The sequence below is a fragment of the Bufo bufo genome, chromosome 9 (assembly GCF_905171765.1).
Source record: "Bufo bufo chromosome 9, aBufBuf1.1, whole genome shotgun sequence".
Lineage (NCBI taxonomy): Eukaryota > Metazoa > Chordata > Amphibia > Anura > Bufonidae > Bufo > Bufo bufo.
In genome coordinates, this window is record NC_053397.1 from 197,650,064 (window position 1) to 197,656,104 (window position 6,041).

Sequence of the window (6,041 nt, forward strand, 5' to 3'; positions counted from 1 at the left end):
GGCCAACCCTGCAGGGATGCTCAACCTGCGGCCCTCCAGCTGTTGTGAAACTATAACTCCCACCATGCCCTGCTGGAGGTTGATAGCTGTAGGCTGTCTGGGCATGCTGGGAGTTGTAGTTTTGCAACAGTTGGAGGGCCACAGTGTAGTATGAATGGCTAGCTTTACACTTAGCATTCAAGTCACTTGTCTAACAGCTGAGTAGAGGTAATCCGTTGTCTGTTGCCGAGGGCAACCATCAGCATTCCAAAGGTCTCTCTGGATATGAATGAGAAAAACATGAAATAACTCCAAAGCGGCACAAAATAAATAACGTATTTGCAAAGTTTCTTTAGGGAGAGAAACATTAGTAAAATTGTGTTAAAAGTGGTGCTTAAAGAGAACCTGTCACCGGGATTTTGTGTATAGAGCTGAGGACATGGGTTGCTAGATGGCCTCTAGCACATCCGCAATACCCAGTCCCCATAGCTCTGTGTGCTTTTATTGTGTAAAAAAAACGATTTGATACATATGCGAATTAACATAAAAGAGTCATATCTTACTTGTGTGACCAGAGAAGAGTCATATTTTCAAGCTCTGACTCATCTCAGGTAATTTGCACATGTATCAAATCGGTTTTTTACACAATAAAAGCACACAGAGCTATGGGGACTGGATATTGCGGATGTGCTAGTGGCCATCTAGCAGCCCATGTCCTCAGCTCTATACACAAAATCCAAGTGACAGGTTCCCTTTAAAGGAGTTATACCATGAATAATGTAAAAAAAATAATAATAACCTCTTTCTAACAAAGCTAGAACCAGCCCTGTACCTCGTGGATCCAGAGATCTCCACATTTGTTGCCCAATTGTTCTGCTAGATTTATTTCAAGCTGTCATCTTAGGGGGCGAGTCCTTTCTGCTGCAGCTGATGACAGTTGAAGGATGCAACTGAGCATGTCCACCTCAGTGATCAGGACAGGGGAATTGGAAAATGAGCAAACAGCAGGTGGCGCTGTGCAGATAGATTTCATTGAATAACTCAGTAGCTATAATACATTTTTAATTACATGTAATTACAAAACTATTCAGATCCAGGTGCTGGTTGGAAAACTGCATTTTTCATGGGACAACCCCTTTAAATCAGTTTAAAAAAAAAAATGACATAGCTCCAAAACCTGCCTCTCAAGACAGTAGTGATGCACAAGCCTGTCCCTAGGCTCCTGTGTGCAACCATTATACGTTACTCTTCGCGTATCCCATATATAAGGTGATGTCATCAGATCTCACTGTAGAATGTGTGTCCAGGCTTTTATACTGCAGAGCTTTGTGTCCTTTAATTGGAATAAAAAGAATATTTTATTCTAAATGATCACATACATTTTTTTATTTACAATTTTGCCAAGTTTCATGCATCAATTATAGATGTTATTTCACTTACGGTAAACCCCGAACTCAAACCTGCCAAAAGCTCAACTCTATTTATAATAAACTTGTCCTGGAATCCTGCTCTCCCTGTTTGGCCTATGCTTATATACAACAGCCAGTCTCAAGAAGAGATGCACTGTAAAGCATGGTGGAGGGACAGACAAGCAGTCAGAGCCAGTGGTAAGACAAGAGGAGGATTTCGGACTAGCCCAGGGTTCTGAAAGACAAATCTGATTATTGAGGTGTACTTCTATATCGCTATAGGCAGATTTTCCATTTGGGGGCCTGATGACTGACACTGTGGAGCTATATTAGGGGACCATACTGGCCGTCACTCTGCTTTTCCAGTAACGTATACATTTAAGGAAAATGGGATCTGTAAAAAAATAAAATAAAATCTGTGAGCACATTGCCATTGACTTACAATCATGCTGAAATTTTGTGCGTATTTGCAAATCTGCACGGAAACTGCGATGTGTGAATTTAGCCCATCATCCAGTCCATCATCTTTATTTTTCCATTCCTTCTGAATCCACATTTGGCATGACTTGTGTCATACCCCCCCCTCCCCCCGGGTATGAAACCATACACATTTATTAGAAAGCAGTAAGCTTTTCAAGTAATGATTGTCAATGGTAGTGTAATGCGACACGCAATATACTCTGCACATGCTGGATTTGGTGTCGCATGCTGCGTGGGACTTTTACTCCATAAGCTCTAAGGCAAGGGCTACACCTGTCGCGGCCAGGAACGCTGAGTAGCGGTGGTCCCATAGAAGTGAATGGGATCGCCGCGGCAGTCGCAAGAAATCCAACACGGCTGGATTTCTTGCGACTCCCGCGGCCATCCTATTCATTTCTATAGGATCACCACTGCTCAGCCATACTGGCCGCAACAGGTGTCGCTGTGTAGCCCTTGCCTAAAGGACATCTGTCAGCAGATTTGTACCCATGACACTGGCTGACCTGTTAAATGTGCACTTGGCAGCTGAAGGCGTCTGTGTTGGTCCCATGTTCATATGTGTCCGCATTGCTAAGAAAATAATATGCAAATGAGCCTCCAGGAGCAACGCGGGCGTTACCGTTGCACCTAGAGGCTCTGCTCTCTCTGCAACCGCTGTGTTCCCTGCACTTTGACAGGACCAGGTGGGATCACATTTACACTGCCTTGTTCTGTCACTCAAAGTGCAAAGGGTGCAGCAATTGCAGAAAGAGCCTCTAGGAGTAATGGTAACGCCCCCGTTGCTCCTGGAGGCTCATTTGCATATATTGAAACCTCATTTTTCTCAGCAATGCGGACACATACGAACATGGGACCAACACAGATGCCTTCAGCTGCCAAGCGCACATGTAACAGGTCAGCCAGTGTCATAGGTAAAAGGCCTCTTGCACATGAAGTTTTTTTTTTTCCCGTTTACGTTCCGTTTTTTTGCGTTTCATATACGGAACCATTGATTTTAATGGATCCGTAAAAAAAAAACGGAAGGTACTCCGTATGCCTTCCGTTTCCGTTCAAAGATAGAACATGTCCTATTATTGTCCACATAATGGACAAGGATAGTACTGTTCTGTTAGGGGCCAGCTGTTCTGTTCCGCAAAAAACGGAATGCACACGGATGTCATCCATATTTTTTGCGGACTGCAAAATACTGAAAAAGCCATACGGTCGTGTGCAGGAGGCCTAAGTCTGCTGACAGATCCCATTTAATGTAAGTCGTGCACAACACGCGACCCACCTGCGACATGTTGCACTAACCTAATAGAGCTCTTGGTCGGTACTTGGGACGTTTCAGTTTGTCGGGCGATCCTTTTTGGCCATAAAAAGGGTTAATATCAAACTCATTAGTTAGCGACTCAGAGCACAGATATAATGCCAACTGCTGCATGTTGGTATATGTGTATATATATGTGTGTATGACTGTGTGGATGTGTATATATAGCTACATACAGCGCACATCATGCAGATCTGTCAGTGGATGCATTGCAGGCTGGCCTAGCATTGTACGAGGGCACTTTACATTGTTCTAACCGACATAGATACAGATCAACCAAAGCTGTTCATATTTTTTAAAATAAGGGTTGAATTTCTTAAAATTACATTTTGCTCTGTGTGTCTTTTTTATATATAATGTCTGGCTCCAACGAGAGGTCATTGAACCCCTACATTCCCCCACCTGGGTGCGGAAATCGCCCTTCTGGCTGGTGGTGGGCGGCGGGTTTGGCACGAGGTGTGATATCTGATGTTGGGGTTTACATCTGTAAATAATTGCCATGTCTTAACCCAGATTTTTAACTTGTTGTACAATTACGACTTGTTTCTACATAGACAAATTAAACTTTTTTTTACCCTACGTGTTTGTGTCCGCTTATTTGGAGGTTACATTTTCAAGTACAATTGTCACCTCACCTGAAATACCCCTTGAGTAACCCAGATTTTCTTCATCACTGTCGGTACGTATCCCTGGCCTTAGGCTGAGTTCACACGGGCGTTGCGGGAAAAGGTGCGGGTGCGTTGCGGGAACATGCACGATTTTTCTGCGCGAGTGCAAAACATTGTAATACGTTTTGCTTTCGCGTGAGAAAAATCGGCATGTTTGGTACCCAAACTTCTTCACAGAAGTTCGGGCTTGGGATCGGTGTTCTGTAGATTGTAACATGGTTATAAGGGAAAATAATAGCATTCTGAATACAGAATGCATAGTAAAATAGCGCTGGAGGGGTTAAAAAAAAAATTTAAAAAAATTTAACTCCCCTTAATCCACTTGATCGCGCAGCCCGGCATCTCCTTCTGTCTCCTTCTTTGCTGTGTGCAGGAAAAGGACCTGTGGTGACGCCACTCCGGTCATCACATGGTCCGTCACATGATCTTTTACCATGGTGATGGATCATGTGATGACCGGAGTGACGTCACCACAGGTCCTTTTCCTGCACACAGCTAAGATGAAGACAGAAGGAGATGCCGGGCTGCGCGATCAAGTGGATTAAGGTGAGTTAAATTATTTATTTATTTATTTTAACCCCTCCAGCGCTATTTTACTATGCATTCTGTATTCAGAATGCTATTATTTTCCCTTATAACCATGTTATAAGGGAAAATAATAATGATCGGGTCCCCATCCCGATCATCTCCTAGAAACCGTGCGTGAAAATCGCACCGCATCCGCACTTGCTTGCGGATGCTTGCGATTTTCACGCAGCCCCATTCACTTCTATGGGGCCTGCGTTACGTGGAAAACGCACAATATAGAGCATGCTGCGATTTTCACGCAACGCATAAGTGATGCGTGAAAATCACCGCTCATGTGCACAGCCCCATAGAAATTAATGGGTCCGGATTCAGTGCGGGTGCAATGCGTTCACCTCCCGCATTGCACCCACGCGGAATACTCGCCCGTGTGAACTCAGCCTTAGATACTCTACAGCTCCTTTCACGCGAACGATACGGATTGTGTCAGGACCACGCAAGTTCACTCAGTGTTATCTGCTATTGCGTTCAGGTTTTTCCAAGCGGGTGCAATCAGTTTTTGATGCGCTTTTCAATCGCGTGAAAAAAAAAAGTGAAGAATTACAAACTACATCTTCTAGCATCCATCAGTGAAAATTGCATTGGATCCCGACGCCTTCCGTTTTTTTACGCAAACCCCATTCACTTTTATAGAGCCAGAGCTGTGCGAAAAATGCACAATATAGAACATGCTGCGATTTTTTTTTTTCCTGAACCCAGAGATGATGTGTGAAAAACGTGTGCACAGAGCCACTGAAAACAAGGGGTCAGGATGCCATGTGTTTGCTTCACGCATTGCACCGAGACAGAAAACTTAGCTCATGTGAAAGAGGCCTAATATCACTAAGATTGGTGGGTAGGGGGGCAATTAATGTCCTATTAGGCTACTTTCACACTTGCGATGTTGCTTTCCGGTATTGAGATCCGGCAGAGGATCTCAATACTGGGGGAAAAAAACGTTTCCGTTTAGTCCTCATGCATTCTGAATGGAAAGAGATCCGTTCAGGATGCATCAGGGGGTCTTCCGTTCTAGCAGCATTCCGTTTTGTGTCCGGTCATAAAAAAAAACAGATCCAGCACTGAAAACAATGTAAGTCAATTGTGTCGGATCTGTGTTTTTTTGTTTTTTTTTGTCTAAAAAACGTTTTGATTTCACACAACCGCATCCTAATAGAACGGATGCCTCCTGATGTGCAAAATCAAAACAGATCCGTTTAATTCTGGAGTTGTGATCCTCTGCCGGATCTCAATACCGGAATTAACAACGCAAGTGTGAAAGTAGCCTTAGGCTACTTTCACACTCATGTTTTGTGCGTTAGATAATACAACCGTCTTCATCCGTTCAAAACGGATCCGTTTGTATTATCTTTAACATAGCCAAAACGGATCCGTCTTGAACACCATTAAAAGTCAATAGATGAAGGATTCTATTGTGCCAGATTGTGTCAGTGAAAACTGATCCGTCCCCATTGACTTACATTGTGTGTCAGGACGGATCCGTTTGGCTCAGTTTCATCAGACGGACACCAAAACGCTGCAGGCAGTGTTTTGGTGTCCGTCTTCAAAGCGGAATGGAGATGGAACGGAGGCAAACTGAGCGGATCCTTTCCCATTCAGAATGCATTAGGGCAA